This window comes from Haliaeetus albicilla, chromosome 14 (genome assembly GCF_947461875.1).
Source record: "Haliaeetus albicilla chromosome 14, bHalAlb1.1, whole genome shotgun sequence".
NCBI classification, from domain to species: Eukaryota; Metazoa; Chordata; class Aves; order Accipitriformes; family Accipitridae; genus Haliaeetus; species Haliaeetus albicilla.
In genome coordinates, this window is record NC_091496.1 from 14058562 (window position 1) to 14076078 (window position 17517).

Consider the following 17517-nt stretch of genomic DNA (forward strand, 5'->3'; position numbering starts at 1 on the left):
TTTACGTTAATTACTCTGTAAATAATTGCAGAAACAAAACTGGAAGGTTATATTCATGCTTATCTGGATTTTCCCTCCTCAACCTTTAAAGAAAATGTCAGTGTCAAAGGGAGATTACTTTATTGCTGAGTTACTTCCTGCTTACTCACAAACTGTCACGTCCATCTCCAAAAGACAGAACTCCAATTTTAACACTGAGAAAGCCACTTCTTTCTTCCGGATAGCCAGTTGCTTCCTGTATCTATCCACCTGCTTTCTCCTCCATTTCAGAGGCTTCTTTTTCCAGACAGCATCCCAGGGATGCACAATTCACTACTTTCAAAAAGTTATTCTTTCAACGGATGTGCCACTTACTGCTATTCTCAGTCCTGCGCCCACTAATACAGGAGTCAGGAGATGTACATGATTTTAAAACTAGCCAGAAGGATTGTAAACATCTATTCTTTTGTCTGATTCAGTGCCATAAACATCTTAACACGTTTAGGAGATACTCTGATAATTCCTTTGCCCCGTGTTTGCTGCTTCTAGAAACGTGGGGCAAGAAATGTAACTCCAAATTACAAGCAAAATGACAGGACTGCTATATCGTTAAGCAGAGAAGCTGGCTAGCGCTACATTTGATGACAGAACGTGAGTGCAATGGGAAACAGAGCCATAATTGTGAACAAGGCCCTTGGGCTCCAGTCCAGCAAGTCACTTAAGCATGTGTTTGCCTTCAACCAAGGGAGCTAACCCAGAGGTGTTTAGTTTTTAGCTGTACATCAATGCGTTCCTAGAAAAGGGTTACCATGCAGAAATTAGACAAATTGCTACCTAAACACTCAAAGCTAACCACAATTGGTCCAACGTTCTGATTTAGCAAATACAGTCTGCCTGGCAGCAAAATACCAATATTGCTACCTAAGCCTTCAGTCTGATGAAGGTGCTGGAATTTTCCACTCAGGGCTTGCTGTTCTCTATCTCCTAGGACAGACACAGCCTAGCATCTCTTCAGTTCTCATTATTTTGTAAGCAACATTTTCCCTACATAGTCAGTCACAAAAGGGTATTTTTACTGAAATTATAATTTTTTTATTTACACCACATTCAAGATTCATTTCACCTTTACTGCATGAAATAAGATACCAAAACTTGTTTGTAAGAACAGTATCATATCAAGGGTACTATCAGAGATTGTTACCTTTGTACTCCTGAAACACATCTGAAGGTTCTTTTACATCTTTCCATAGTTTCAATTCACTGAGAAGCCTGAATGACATTTTGTGAACTGTTTTCTCGTGTTATTGTTTAGCAAATTGTAACTCTCAGCATCACAATTTTTTCCTCCTACCTGCAGATTTTGATCCAGTCAACATTAGAATAGGATTGTTCTACCAGCAATTTCCATCTGAGCAGCCCTCTGGCTTTCTTCTCACCTCCATATTATCACATGTATCTTACTTCGTATTTACAGCAATGCCGTCCATACTAAGATGTATGTTTGGCCACTAACACCTGTAGCACTTTTTTTTTATGTCAGTATCTACCTACCCACAAATACCACTTCCTACTTCACATCTTGCCGTGTCACACAGTGAGCTACCCATGAATCCTAGTGTATTAACTTCTGCCCAGTGAAACTGAAACTTTAACCAGCCTAGTGTCTGCTGGAAGGGCAACACAGCAGGGCACAAGCAATCCAGGAGCCTTCTGAGGTGCAGTGATGATAGCTTGCAGCCACAGGTGATGGAGGAGCTGACAAGGAGATGTGCTCTGCTGGACATGGTACTTATAAACAAGGATGAACTGGTCAGGAATATGAAGCCTGGGGGCAGCCTTGGCTGCAATGACCATGAGATGGTGGAGTTCAGGATCCTGAGAGAAACAAGACATATAGCAGGCTTACAACCCCAGACTTCAGGAGAGCAGACTTTGGCCTGTTCAGGGACCTGCTTAGAAGAATCCCATGGGATATCGTCCTGAAGAGAAGAAGGGTCCAGCAGAGCTGGCTGATTTTCAAAGATTATCTCCTCCTGACTCAAGAATGGTCCATCCCAAGCAATAGAGATCCAAGCAAGAGTGGTAGGAGGCCTGTGTAGATGAACAAGGAGCTCCTGACTAAAGTCATACATGAGAAAGAAGCATATGAGAGGTGGCAGCAACAGTAAACACTGGGGAGTCAATCATCTGGGAAGTGGCTGTGCAGAAAAAGACCTGTGGGTCCTGGTGGACAAAAAATTTGAACATAAGCCAGCAATGTGTCCTTCTGGCAAAGGCCAGCAGCATCCTAGACTGCGTTACGCAGACCATAGCCAGCAGGTTGGAGGAGGTGATTCTTCCCCTCTCCTCAGCACTGGTAAGGCACATGTGGAGTGCTGCTGGGTCCAGTTCTGGGCTCCCCAGCGCAAGACATGGGCATCCTGGAGAGGATCTAGCAAAGGGCCACAAAGACTATTAAGAAATTGGAGCACCTGACATACGAGGAGTGACTGAGAAAGCTGGGATTGTTCAGCCTGGAGAGGGGGTGAGGAAATCGTATCAATGGATATAAGTATCAATGGATATAAGTACCTGATGCAGCAGGGAGTAAATAAACAATGGGCACAAACTGAAATACAAGAAATTCTGTTAAAATATAAGGAAAAAAAAATTACTGCAAGCATGATCAAACACTGGAACAGGTTGCCCACAGAGGTTGTGGAGTTTCCATCCTTGGAGATATTCATAATCTGACTGCACATGGTTTTGGGCAACCTGGTCTAGGTGACCCTGCTTGAGCAGGGCGGTTGTACTCCTATGATCTCCAGCGGTCCCTTCAAGTGTCAACCATTCTGTGATTGCATAATGGTCCCTTATGTCGTTATTCACATAGAATGTATCTTTTCTGGTAATTAATTGGTGTGTTCTGGCAACATCAGCCTCATTTACAAATTATGAAGCAATTTTAATCAGTCTTAAGCAGAAAACCCACTCAAACAAATCAGAACAAACAAAAACTACAGCTGCATACAAAAAGCACAAACCAAATCAGTTCAGAGGCTTAGTTTTGGCCAAACTGTTCCAATAAAATGAGAATATAATCAAAACATTTCTATCCAAGGTTTTAAAAACATGCACCCCTTCTTCCTGTTCCAAAAGACATAGCAACACAAAACAGCCCCCTGCTAACCCCCAAAAATTCAGGTCCTGATTGGGTTACATACTTTCCACATTCAAGTTTGTTAAGCTTCAAGTAGATGGGTTAATATTTGGAAGAGCCACACAAGTTTGTAATGTAAATATAGACATGGAGAGGTCTTAAAAACTCCAGTTCCTTTCTCATTTCTGTACACATGCCCAGACTCTTCCAGGTACTATGAGCATATACAGAAGAACAGAAGTTCGGTCCTGCCTCCGTTCACCATGGTGAAATAAATGATACAGATGTATTTGACTAACTGAACAGGGCTCAACTCTAAATCAGTTATCCAGATGATGGCAAGTGTTAGTCTGAAATACTACCAGAGGTCACAACCCAAGTTTCATCATCACTCAGTCTGAAGATTTCTAACTGTAGATTGAGCATTTCTGATTCTGTTTGAACAAGGAAGTTACACTGCACTGAATCATGAGAACCCTCTAACACGAACGTAAACCTGAGGGAGGATACAAGAGGATCCTGTGTTTAGCTATGGTTCACAGCGGATACCAGAACACAGAGAACAAATCACATGCCATTAAAAGAGGTCCTAAATCTACCCCAAAACCACAGCCAGATGCATCATTTTATGTATTGCACGCCATGTCACCAACTTCATCTTAACAGCCCTACATAACCATGTTCTCTGATGATAATTTTGAATTCTAAGCTGTAGATAATACAATAAAGATGAAAGTCTTTAATATTGTCCATCTCTTGAAAAGCACACACAGAGCAAGGACTGAGATACTTGTGCGTACAACAGATGATATGCATTGTCCATAGAGTAGCAAAAGAGCAGCATTTCATGACTTGTTGAAGTGTCTCTCCAAGTGTTTGCTGAATAGCAATATGACAAACTGCCAACAGAGATAGCCAAAGCTTGGAAATTCAGCCTTGCCCTTCACTCCCAGCATGTTCAAGGAAGAGCAAAAGCAGGTACTGTCATTTTCATTAAGACAAAGGTTACTGCTATGATTTCTGAAAACTCTCAGACCTTTATACAAAGGAAGAAAAAGGCAATTTCTGGGCATGCGAGTCTTAATTACTAGTGGAATACTGCTCTTAGACAACCTTTGAACTTCATGGCAAGCATAAAATTAAAAAGCTATAAGAAACACTGCCATTAATCTTATCAGCCAGATAAGAGTTGAGCTGAAGTAGTTAAAAGCTGTATGCAAAAGGCTTAAGAGTTGGTGATTCTTTATCTGACTGATAAAGGCCTGTCTTATGTCCTTACTGCTATTATCAAATTGAAGGTGTTAAAAAAAGTGAAGCAAACATCAATTTATAACACTACCTCTAATAATTAAGTACTTCCTCTTCCTAATATTAGACGATAAAGGAGGGCTGTCAAGCCATCTACACTGATTCTTGTAGAGGACAATAATTTTTGATCCAGTCCACATGAATTAGAATGCAGCCATAAAATTTATAAGGACCATGATTTGGCTGCTGTTCCTTAGATTCAAAATATGACTATGGGGAGGGGAAAAAAAAAAAAAAAAGAAAAAAAGAAGCTGGAGACATGAAGAATAGCATGCTGTGTGACTGCTGCAGCTTTAATAGGCTTATAATTACAAAATGGGGCACTTTTGTCCCTAACCTTGTGTATCTAACCTGCATGTATCTGAACTACCTAATGCAACAGCGGGGAGTCAGTGGCAGATCCGTTGACTTGCCTGTTTTAAAAGAGCAGAAAACCTTTCTTCTGGCAGCTAAGCACAGAGTTGGCTTAAATAGTGGAAAAGCACAGGTAGACAGTATTAGTACAGTGTTACAGTAGAAAAACACATCTGTGCTGGGGAATTCCAAGTTAGATCATGAACAGCAAAGTCTATGAAGTATTTTGTATCTTTAAGCTTACAAATACAGGTGACTGTCATCAGCCAAAGGGCTGGTAGAAAAACTGCCACTCTCTGTAAAATACGTTCTCCCAAATGCACACTGAAAAGCAGAGTTATTGCAAGGTCGGTTCCTACTGTCTGAAGAGGCTAGACACAAAAGCTGAGGCAATTTTAGGAACCACATGTTCTCTCATTTCTTTCTTTCCTCTCTGGCCTCACTCCCCGGTGACCTATGCCCTTCCACTTATCACCTTGAGTGATACGTATAAAATTACACCAAGCCGGAACAGAAGTTTTTTTTTTAAAACAAGCACAAAGGTGTAAAATGACTGGGTGGGGTCATAAAGAATGCATTCTCCTAGTTTTCTTGGACTGTGCTTATCATCCTCAGTCCTCCTCCACTACTCCCACTAAATCCACTAACGAATAGATTGTTTAGACCTGTAGCCTTCATGTAAAGCTTCACAAATTTAGAAATAACTTGTGAAGCAAACAGTTTTCCTTGTGTATGTCCTAAGCTAAGAAGTGCACTCCAGGAGTGAACCTTTGGGAAAAAAAAAAAAAATTAAAAATCAGGACCTTGAATTCCTATGTAGCTCTTAGATAGGCAAAATTTCCACTGTACTCCACATAGAAAGGTGAGATGGTTAAAGAAACTGTGTTGGATTGTGTGATAAAAGCTCTTCCACACACCCATGGTTACTCAGAGGGACAATGGCAGGACAGAGAGCCTGGATAATACCCTGCTGGGCTACTCCCAGGTCCATCACAAGAGCCATCAGCCCATCAAAGGCTCATCTCCACCAGTCCAGAGCAGCACGGGAGGGTCAGCTATGGGACCATGGGAGACCCTGCCAGCTCTAGGTGTGAGAGCATATGCCTATCTCTAAGAGTAAGAGCATGGCAGTGGGGGGCAGCTATTGGAACCTGGGAAGTCCTGGCCAGCCACGTGTGTGCACATGTGATGGTCTGTACCAGCAACTGGAGCGGGGCTATGGCCTTGAGGGCTCATAAGCCCAGCTGACAGCAACTGGGGAGACTGGGATACAGGAGCTAGCTACTGGCCAGACTGAGTATCTGAGCCCAGTTGCTGGAGGGATCCACCTTGTACATACATATGTGTGTGTGTATATCTCTATATATGTATATATATTCTCACTATTGGACCTCCATCCTGCCTAGCCAGAGAGGGGAGGAGAATGAGGCTGTCAGTGTTGCTTGCCTAATCTGTGCAACTTGCCATGTATATATGTGAATATGTTGTGTATATACACGTTCTGTGTGCACGTGCCTGCTGGGAATATATCTTCAGCCTTGATACTGGTTGGACCTGGGGACATAGAGCAGCAGCAGCAGCCTCACCTTCCTCGGGCTGTTGGATTCAGTATGATGTATTTTCCTCTAATAAACTGATCTTATCCACTGAAAAGAGCATTACAACAACATGTGAGGCACAGAGATCCTTGTCTCAGAAAACAGTAACAAATTAGACCTAAAGATTATGTAACTGATAAGGGGTATTTTATATTTCATGTGCCTTGCCAAAAAATACTTTAGCCTCTAAAGATTTACTCCATGGACTAATGAATTCGTTAGTATCTTAGTGGTATCTCTTATCAACCAGCAATCTTATGTTTGTTTTCAACAAGAGAATGTTTTGGGAACCTGTTATGATGATTGAGCTGTGTAATCAATTCCACGTAAGACAAACACCTGGAGCATTTTGAGCAGCAGAACACTGGTCTCTTTCCCTCTCAGATATAGATAAGAGATGGCTTCTGTTTCCAGTGCAAACACATTGATGGCCATGAGAACCCATGGAAATACGATCATTCTTATTCCTGCTTTTTGTGGCTTCAGTGACCTTGGGTCTGAATCTGCCATCCTCACCCCTTCTGAAATCCAAAAGCAGTAGCAAGTGATAGTGGAATCAGATAAGTTAATCAGAATGGTACCACGGCTGATGACCTCTTTGTCATGATTAGGCCAAAATGGTACCACGGCTGATGACCTCTTTGTCATGATTAAGCCAACTGATAAGCATGTACATCTCCTCAGAGACAGGTAATCATTTGCTAGCTTCATTTTTCCAGAGGCAATCCACTGCCAAAAACTTTGTTGGAGCTGACTTCATCATAAAGCTCCAGTTGATGATCAGAGGAGAGAACATAAACCAAGATCATGCATACACACCAAGCTAACTCAGAATAATTTCTATACTTCATGTGACCTCAGTCCACCAATAACCTCCAGCAGCTGGTTCATCTTTTCTGGCAAAGTGGAACAAGCAGACATCAAACAAGTGTCTGTGCAGAAGGGAGAAGTTACATGATATGCTTCCTTCAGCAGAGAAGCCACCAAAAGTCCTTCCCCTCTGTAGCTGCTTCATAAAGCCTGTTTACACACACCACTAGCCTCTCAAGCGCTGCATCAAGCTAAAAATAAACAAAACAAAAAAAGCAGAAGGTTGTTATTTATAACCAGAATACTTTCAGTCATCATGTTTACAGTGCAAACCTCTCAAGTCACAGGGGAAGCTGAAGGATAGATAGTAAAACACAGTGTGGTCACAGGAAGAAATGACTGGGGTGGGGAGAGGGAAGAAGAGGGAGTTTAGGATGGATTATAAATTTATATTCCAGTTTCACTGCTGAAAACAAGGCACGAAGTAACTACTTTACTTAACTAATACAAGGTTTGGAATGTCTCCAATGATCCTCTATGAGGCTCTCTTCCTAACACTTTCTGAAAGGATTTGCCCCTCTGCAGTACAGGCTACAGCCATTGCCATGCCTGAAGAAATTCCTGAAGAACTGTTGCTTCTGACAACACAGCACAGGGCAGACACCTCTGGGAAAGTAGTAACGATAACTATTTATCTAAGCTGCAACTCTCTTGCTGCTAGTTTTGACAAATAAGTTCAACTTCCCTATCCATGTTAGGATCTGCATTTGGAAGAAACATTTCATTCTTGGTAGCTATTTTATAACACGTTTTCTGTGTATATCTTTTGTGCACTAGGTAGCAAACCAAATCCTACATGAGCAGTGAGTAGGACTTGACTTGTGACAGATCCCGTCCCCATTTATGCAACTGCTGCTTGGTTAAGATTATATTATCCAAGCGATAGCGTTTTCCTGTCTCCTATGTACTTAAGGGTGTTGCTTCATGTTCTGAAGGTGATTACCAGCCAGTGGGAATGACCCTCCTCAACATCCTGACGCCAAGGTTACATATAAAGGCCATGAGTGCGCAGCAAACACAGGCCAGTGCTGCTTTTCCTTGAAATATTTAAAATTCATAGTAAGCAAAATGAACACGTAAAGAAGTTTCTCTGAGAAGTATTTCACAGCAAACCCCTGCTTTATTTGCAGACTCACCTTATGGCTTCACGTTTCTTCTGTGGCTGATGACAGAGCTCACATCTTAATGTGAGAAAGCCTTGTGTCTGTTCTTAACTACACAAGTAAAAAGCTTAACCTTCATACAGCTAGAGAAATGACTCCACAATCCCAAACAGAGCAATCAAATAAGATGGACAATATACAGAAATTACTTTGGACAGACCCTAGTTACCGGTTGGTGCTGAACATGTTCATATGTTGAAGGTTCTATGCTACAGAGTACAGGAATGATAAAAAAAACCTACCAGGCTTATGTCCTTGCAGTTATGCTTTAATTTTACTAGGCTATTGAAGCACAGGACTTTCAGATGTGTTGGTCAGGTCTTCATAAATCAATGGCATTTATTAGGTAGAACTGAAGATATGTATGGTCTGTGAAGAGCTCCAAGAGAGCAGTGGTGTTCATCATCCATGCATACAGTAAAGCTAAGAATCCACCTACCAAAACATCATCTATACCAGATTTGTAAAGATGTCAGTCACAGAGTTTAGTTCAAACAGGTTTGTAGGGGCAAAGAGTTCGCCAATTGACTCTTCAAGTGTGTTTGGCAGAACAATCCAGCATGAACGGATTTCTGCAACAGCTAACACTAAAACAGGTCCCGTAACAAAGGAACTGGAAGAGCAACAAGGGTGTCTGGGCTGAGGGTCATCAAATGAAATGAAGAAAGGTTCATTGAGTAATTTTCTGGTGACTACTTCTTGCAAGAACCTTCCTTCCTCAGAAACACATATGCAAAAGAAAGAAATGTCACCAGAAAGTACGGAAAAAGAAAATCAGACTCGCTACATCTGTAAGTTAAAGACTCTGGTCACCTGTTCAGCTATATGGACACAAATACAGCACCATCTATAGCACTGCAATGCCACAGTGAAAAAAGATCATAAGCATCGATTTTAAACATGAAACTGGCAAAGAAATAAAACCAGAAACACATCATACAGAACTGAAAACAAGAAAACAAGTTTTATAGTGCAAAATTGAACAATAAAATGGACCAGAGACAGAAGATAAAGAAACAGTAAACCTGAAAGAAATAGGGAGGGCTTAGAAAACAATGTTATGTCAAAGCTGTGTAGCTAATGGCACCATCCTAGTAAAGCAGGACATGCAGGTTAAATCCCAACATGCTGAAGTGGTAACTGAACTCAGGTCTAGCTTTCTCTACGAAAGGACGTTAACCATGTTATGCCATAAAGTTATGACAGCAGCGGCAAAACTTCAGTATTTAGAGAAGATATTATGGACACCTGTATCTATGAAAGATCTGTGGTTTTGTTCCTAACATGCCTCTTCAGACATGCCTGAGCTTAGCAGAGCTCTGTGAAAACAGGAACAGGCAGTTCCCTGTGGGCACCTCTGAGAAGCAATCTAAGTTTTCTCCTGGATGGTATATGGAGTTTTGAATTCTGCTCCATGAAAAACAGGTGCCAAAAATTGAATTTTTATAATGCCTGATCAGCTCAATCCTTAATTTGATCTAGCACTACTAGACTCAACTCCAACAAGGATGTTTCGAACGACAGACACTGCGATCTTAGATTTGGATTGGAAAATTCTGCCCACGCTTTAGTTAAGAGAGGTTTTCTGAGAAGTTCTCTAAAGTCCCAGCCCTGCCTCAGAACCCCATTTCCATAAAATAAATGAAAATGAACAATTTGACCTTAGCTAGTCCAGTCTAGGTGTCAGAATCTCAGGTTTTCAATTAACAGATTAAAATCTATTAACTAGCTAAAAAAAAGAAAAAACACAACCCAAAACAACCCACTACAACACAAGAACACAAACCAAATTTGACATACAAAATGGTAGGCAACAGTCAAAGCAGAGCAGCAAAACCTGATCCACCACTGCCTGTGCAAAACTGGTAAGAATTCTTCAGTGAAGGCTGGAGAGAGACTCTACCCAGGCAGTGAAAACACAGGTTCATTGTCAAAAAACTCCCAAGAAGGCAATTACACTATTGTTTATCACATGGAAGGCCTTCCCAGCTTGCTACTGCACAAAACAAAAGAAACAGTTAATGCAAGTCTTTGAGAACAGTAGTCCAAGTTCCCACATAGGCCAGTTATTCACATATGTACTCTTATGATCATTAATAAAATCTAAATCTTATCAATGCAACTGACCTGCAAAACCCATTCAGCTGTCTGCACAAACTTGCAGCCGTATCTTCAGACCCGTGGAAGTACTTGACATTGTCTATAGCTTTCTGATTACCTGGGCACATGGAAAATAACTACAAGACCTGGACTTTGCTGCTGGTTATATTTCTGAAGAGCAAAAAGCTACAGATAAATAGCTATAAAATAATAGCAATGGCAGCTCTCGTAGCCATATTAAGAAATACTATCAAGAAGGACTACCAAGAGATACTATCTAGCAGGACAACATTCTGCTGGCTAACAGATCTAGGGAAGGAAACATATCAGGATAAGGAAGGCGTTTAATTCATTAAACTTAACTGGGAAATCAATAGGCTAATTTGATCTTGAGAATTTTAGCTTCAGCATCGTCATCTTGTGCTGAAAGTTATAGAGCTACCAAACAATCAGACAGAAAAACACATGCTTTAGAAAACCAGTTCTTACAGAAAAAAACATATCAGCTATGAAATAGAAGAAAAAAAGAGCAGTCAGCAGTTCATCAGATTCAGAAGGAAGTATACGCTGGATCATGGGGAAATGCATGAGAGATGCCAAAAGACCCTTGTGTAAAGCTATTCAGAAAAAAAGTGACTACTATTAAGAAATGAGGGAACCCACGGAAGCTAATGAACCTTGAGTTGTGAATTAAAGCAAACTGTTTCAGTGTTGGAGAGGAGATGGCATAATTAGTAGACAAGAATGGAAGACTTTTTGGCTTTCTCCCTGTGTGCTAATGTTAGCACAGGAAGAATGGACGGCTGAAGTAACACAAGCTCTTCCCAGGAATTTTGGATACTCTGATTTAATCATCAAACTGACATCTAATGTACATGCACAGATACATTTCATTATTCTTTGAGATCCACTATCCTTCCATTATTTGGCTAAAGGTCTGACACTACCATGTAGGACAACAATTTCAGAAACTGTCTGGATACCTTTAAGAAGTTGCTAGGAAAGTTACAATAATGTAAATGCTTCAGTCACTGTGCATTCAAACTGGGAACTAGGGGACAATGATGTATTAAGCCTTAATAGCTGCCTATTAAATCAGGCATAGCTTAGGCCTAGTAATTTTTGGTTGCAGCCCAATCCTGTCAAGTTTACATTATTTGTAGCTGCTACTACCACACTGACCTCTAGCTTGGTAACACCTGGCATACCAAAGTTAAAGCTGAGTAAACCAGTGTGGCTAGGAGAGTCTGCATAGGGAAGGGCTAATGCAGAGAATACATGGAACAAAAAAACCCCACCAAAATGTAGAGTGGAGGCTTGTCTTCTCCAGGGGAAAACTTCCTCAAGACACAAAAAAAGCAGCAGGCTCCAGAGTCACAAATTCCTTTGTAGCTCCTTAACAGGGTTGACTTTAGCAGATGATCAGCCAAACTAAGAGAGGCAGAAGAGCTCAAAGGACTCTGTGCTTCTCTAGGCAACCCATGGGCTACACAAAAGTTTTGGTCACATTTAGAGGCTACAGCTACAGTCCAAATAAACAGTAGTTTAAGACAATAACAGTCTGTCTATACTATAATAATAATCAAAGCAGATAAACATGTTTGGTTCTTCTTTCTCAAGTTATTAGCAAAAGAACAATGGAGTTGCAGCCACGTGCTAGATCTGTGCCTCAGTACTGCATGATTTTAGTGTCACGTTAAATAATAACCAACTTCCCATGTGGTTTTGGAATATTTAAGTTCTAAAAACAGTGCATCCTTGGGGACAGGCTACTATACCTATGAAGAACGGTGTGCTAAAGATATGATTTGAATCACAGTAATGGACTAGAAACTCCAAACAAAAGGCAATACTTGATGGCTGTTTAGTGCCCCAGGTCTTAAGATGTGATGGCTGAACCCAACAGAGCACTTCAGTAAGCACTCAGCTCAGAAAACTGGGCTCAGTTTGTGGCAGAGGCTAAAGACTGCCATTTCCTAGGCCCTTTCCCCCAGGATCATGCTCAGCCATCTTCACTTCTTTTAACTGTGTCAGCCTTTAAGCAAACTGTTATCCTACACAAAATTTGTACATTACAATCAAAAAACCACATCAGCTCTGGACAGATTACTTAGGCAGAGGAAATATGGTTTAGCGATCAGAACCCAAGCCTGAAAGTAGCAGCAGGTTTTTTTCTTATTGAACTTAGAGCTTTCCTTCACTGAAATGTGATTCTGCTTATAACCCAATATTGCCCCAGCTCCCCCCACAAATATACCTTTAAGCATAGCGAAGCTTTTAGCAGGAGACTGCTGAACTTAAGGCCCTCAAGTCTATACAAGGGGGTAAATGCTATCTCAAATGAACATGCTTTATCAGCTACAAAAAGCAGCTTTGCATGGGTGAAACTCCATTCTCTCCCTATACCCTTTCCCCATTCCATTTCAGAGATGTTTCGCAGTACATTGCAAGACAATAAAATACTTCAGCTCATGAATACTGCTAAATGCAGAACTGGAACACCTATCATGTGTCCCGAGAAGGCCTGGAATTGCCACAAACAAAAAGTATTTCAGAGTGCGATTACTACCACTTGAGGAAGGCCAATGCGAGAGTTGATCCCCACAGAGTCAATTCAGTGCAAGTCACCTACACGTGCTTGCTTCTGAAACTGTACAGTTAATTAACCTTAGTTTTTCCATTTCTATAGCAGCTAGTAAAGCAGCATCTTACTTATGAAAATTCTGTAATATAAATCAAGACACCTGTTAACCCAGAATACATTCTATTGCACATTCAGTAGAAGACATTTTAAAAGCCTGTCTGAAAATTTTAGCCTTCCTCTGTGAAAACTTCAGCCAAAAAAGTTCTAGCGGCCAGCCCCTTGTTAAGACTGTCAGTCATCCCCGTCCACACCAATGCTGTGCAACTGTGTTACTGTGATAGATATGGAGAATTATGAATGTACATTTTGCTGAATCATCAGCAGAAATAACGGCAGCGCTTTTAATTTTTTTTTTTCCTGATTCTTACTACTAGACTCTCTCTAAATGCCTGCTGCAACAGCCATTTGGGTTATCTGAAATTCCGAAGCGTCCTGAAAACAGCTTTAAACCACATTTCAATGTTCAGACAATTAAAAGTTTTGCAATAGCAGTATGAGCACCAGCACTGCAAATTTAAGCCTACTTACTCTTCTGGCTGGCTTTTCCTGGTTGCTTTCGCTGATCCCTTCTCAGGAGTTCAAAACGTTCCCACAGTTCGCAGACCAGAAGCTGAAAAATACTGACACGGGGAAAGCGATGACTTTATTCTTTACCAGAAAAGGGGGCGGGGTGAGGTGGGTGATGCGTGTGCGTGGAAATAGTTGGTTTTGGAAAGGCTTTGAAGATCTTTGGGTTGAAGCTAGTAACAAGGCGCAAAGCAGTTATTTCTCGTTATTACAGGGCTTCTTGGACAGCCCCTCTGGCCTAAACTGACGGCCCGCAGCTTAACGTCAGAGGGGTTGCAGTCACTAGACGAGGAAATGACTGATCTCTCGACCTTCCTCGAGTTTCCCCTTTCTTTTTTTATTTATTTCCTCCCCCCCCCCCCGCCCCGCGAGTCACCCCAGGTGTTTTGCGTGTACCTCACAGCTACTACGGCGTGGGTGCTGCCTGCTGCCCGGGCAGCCCCTGGCTTTAAGGAGCGCGTTAAGAGGAGGCGCGGACCAGCCCGGCTGCCTCGGAAAGCGGCCGAGGCCGGCACCGCCCTCAGGACAAGTGCCTTTTAAACCGCTCCCGTCGCCCACGGAGCTCCCTCCGGCAGCTCCGCCGGGGAGGGCGCGGGGCGAGGAGGCAGGGGCCGGCGAAGGAGGGAGCGGGGAAGGCACGGCGAGAGGCGGGAGCGCCGTCCGAGACCCCGACCCCGTCCCCCAGGCCAGCCCCCGGCCCGGGGCGACCGAGCCGGAGCCGCAGGGCAGCGGGGGACCACGACCCCGACCCGGCGCCCCTCACGGCGAGGCCCGCTCCCTCAGGAGACGCCTCCCCAGGAGGGACCCCTCCGCACGCCGCGCTCACCTCCGCCAGCCCGGCCGCGCTCCGCTCGCCTCCCGGCGCTGCCTCCTTCCAGCGCCAGCGCCTCCCCTCCGCGCCCAAGGTGAGCGGGCGGCGGGCCGCCGGCCCCCGCCTCCTCCCCCCGCCGGCCGCGGGCGAGCGCGGGCGCGGCTGGGACTCGTAGTCCCCCCCCCCCCGCAGCCCCCGCCGGGCGCGCCCCCGCCGCCGCCTACAAGCCCCAGAATGCCGCGCGGCCGCCCCTGCCGCGCGCGTGTGCGCGGGGCCGGTGCGCGCCCCCGCCCGGCGGCGCCCTCGCGGCCGCATCCCCCCCCCCCCCCCCCCCGGCCGGGGTGCAGCCGGGGTGTCACCCCCCGCCCTCCCGTTCGGGTACACTCACGGGCGGAACCTGCAATTATAGTATAAATATGACTGATTTCTAACTGAAGTGTAAAATCATACCTGGGGAGCGCGGGGTAGGCGCTGGCTGGCAGGGGCGCGACGTACAGGCCGTGGCCTGGCTGGGTTTGGCTGGGGTACGCCGCGGTGTTCCTCAAATAAACCCCGCCTGGGTTGTCCCAGAGTTCCCGTGAAGAAGCTTCAGGATTTATTGTCTAAAATTAGTTCGAAAAAGCAGACGTCAGCGCTCTGTCCTTTCAGAAGCGTAGTACCTACGCCGGGCGGCCAACGCAGCCGTGTGCCGGTCACGGGGATGAATGTAAAAGTACAAATTTCTGAAGGACTTCATGTTGGTTGAACGCTTCGAGAGACTGACTTACCGTTATTTCCCCTCTTTTTTAACGAGGAGGGTATTTTTGCCAGCTCTGCTGTCTGAGAGCACGCTCGTCAGCCCGGGCCTCAGCGTGGTCGGTCTCACAAGTGACTGGATGTTGTGTTTTATTTCTTTAGGGATGCAAAGGATACGCAGGTATCGATTTCCTTGTGAATACGCAGGAATTAGTAGTGAAATATCTCCACAGGTCTCATCTTCCGGTCCGTGATATGGAAATGTTTTCCAACACGACGACAGCTCGGTCTCTTGCCCAGGAGAAAATGTTTTCCCACTTCTTGGATTCTTAGAGATTGGGTTTTGTACACAGAACTGGTAGAAAAACAAAAATTTTGAAATTCTTATGCATTGAGACCACAAAAAAAATTGTAAAACTGGTGTCTACAGGAACGTATTATTTTGAAAACCTTAAAACGATTCCTTAACATGTTAGCCCTTGTTAGAGTTTAAGAGTAACTTAAAAAAGATTTAAATTAATTCAAGCTGAAACACAGTGCTTTAAATTTCAGTATTGTCATACTGAGAAATTTCAAGGTCAAAACATTTCAAAAGTTGCTTTTTAAATGAGAGGTTTGTTATAACCAGTTTTATCCAAAATAGGCTGTATCAAAAAGGCATTTTGATGAACAGTTTCAGGGTGATACATTAGATACACCACATACATCAGACTTCACATGGAATGGTGCTGGATGCTGTTGTTACACAGAACCGGGTAAACGGAGATAGTTTGGGAGAGACACCTTTTTTGATTCCTATTTATTTATCCAAAAAGCTTTTTTTTTTTTCTGAACATGGGCATCTGTAGCTTGTGTTAGAATGCAGCTGTAATTACCTTATGAAAGTGTGCTGTCACCATTGAGGGACTGAAATTTTGAAATGCTTTATTACCAGTAAAGCATATATTGCAGTAACATACCACCGGCAGACCTCTGCTTATACACCCTGCACAAAGAGGAGGGAGAGGAGAAAGCTTGAAACAAACACAGGAATGGCAGGTTTCTTGCTAGAAAAATCCGCAAAGGTATAAATCACTTTGAATGTTAGAGTAATCCACAGTGCGGATTATGTTACACTAATTGTGTCAATGGTTGTATTTAAAGACAAGCTGGTTTTAGTTTCTTGTGTGCGTTTTAGCATGACTCACTGGGAAGGTTAGTAGTTTTTTATTGCTTCTTTCCAGCATTGTCTAAAATGGTAAAAGATGCTTTGGTTCTTCAGCTCTGAGAGAAGGGCAGGGATTAATATAGTGCTGAACTCAGTAGGAACAAGATGAAAAGAGGATTTTTGGTCAAAGCGAAAAAAGGGAGGGGAAGTTAACACAGAATAAACAATAGGGACAATTGGCAGGACCGAAAAAACTCCTGTGAAGGATAATTGGGGGAAATAAGTTAATGGCCCACAGACCACTGGAGCTGTGTGATGACAGAGGGCCCAGTGTGAGCTTCGAGGGCTCATCTGGCTCGCAGGGGTTGGAGCAGTGGGAGCCATTGCTCTCCAGCAGCAGAAGGAAAGCCGTGACGGACTGTCAAAGGCCGGACCCAGTGCTCACAGCTGCTCAGAGCTCCAGTCGCCGGGCTGTTTAGTTCTCGACTGCCTCAAACAGCTGCTGGTACAGCATGGGCACAGGAGGTAGCTGAGGGGCTGGGAAGCGCGGAGACTTCTGCTTGTCTCATTGGTGTGGACATCCCAGATGGGACATCCCAAGTTAGCGAACTGCGTCAGGCAGGCTCCATCGACTGGGTCGCTCCCAGCCACTCCCGAACTACGCTCAGCGTTCTTCTAATAATGAGACAACTTTCCAAGGCAGAAAAAACCCTGTATATATTTGACCATGGAGTCTTACGCAGGTCCTAGGACAGGTCAAACCAGCTGAATTAGTAAAGTCGAGGTGGACATTTCCAGATTGAAGTGAAACACGTTTAGATTTACAGGGACTTTCCCACTTATTTCAGTGGCAGTTGGCTTGGTTCTCAAAGTGCTCCTGTTAATTAGTTACTGCCCACATCCCATACGGATACATTAGTCATGTCAAGCTTTGTTATTGTTCATAACAACACAATTATTCTAGGAGAGGCCCAAACATTAGGACATTTTCCTTTTTACCATGTGAAGTTCCTCGAAAGTGGCAGAACTCAAATCCTTTAAAACATCCCTTGAGAAGGGTGTGATTTTTAAATGAGCTAAGTTGGGTGTCCAGTCATGAATA

At 43.5% G+C, this 17517-nt stretch overlaps 1 protein-coding gene across 2 annotated transcripts in view; it reads right to left on the reverse strand.

Moving 5' to 3' along the window:
* The window catches only part of SLC26A5 (solute carrier family 26 member 5), a 37780-nt gene extending 23118 nt beyond the window's left edge, over window positions 1-14662 (reverse strand). The window contains exons 1-2 of one of the 2 annotated variants that reach the window (XM_069801782.1): window positions 14549-14662; window positions 13684-13775 (exon numbers count right to left, since the gene is read on the reverse strand). The gene's annotated coding sequence lies outside the window, so the exon portion shown is untranslated. Of the gene's footprint in view, window positions 1-13679; window positions 13776-14548 lie in introns of those variants that run through there. The other variant, XM_069801781.1, reaches the window with a different exon arrangement.
* Between the last annotated feature and the right edge of the window lie 2855 nt (window positions 14663-17517).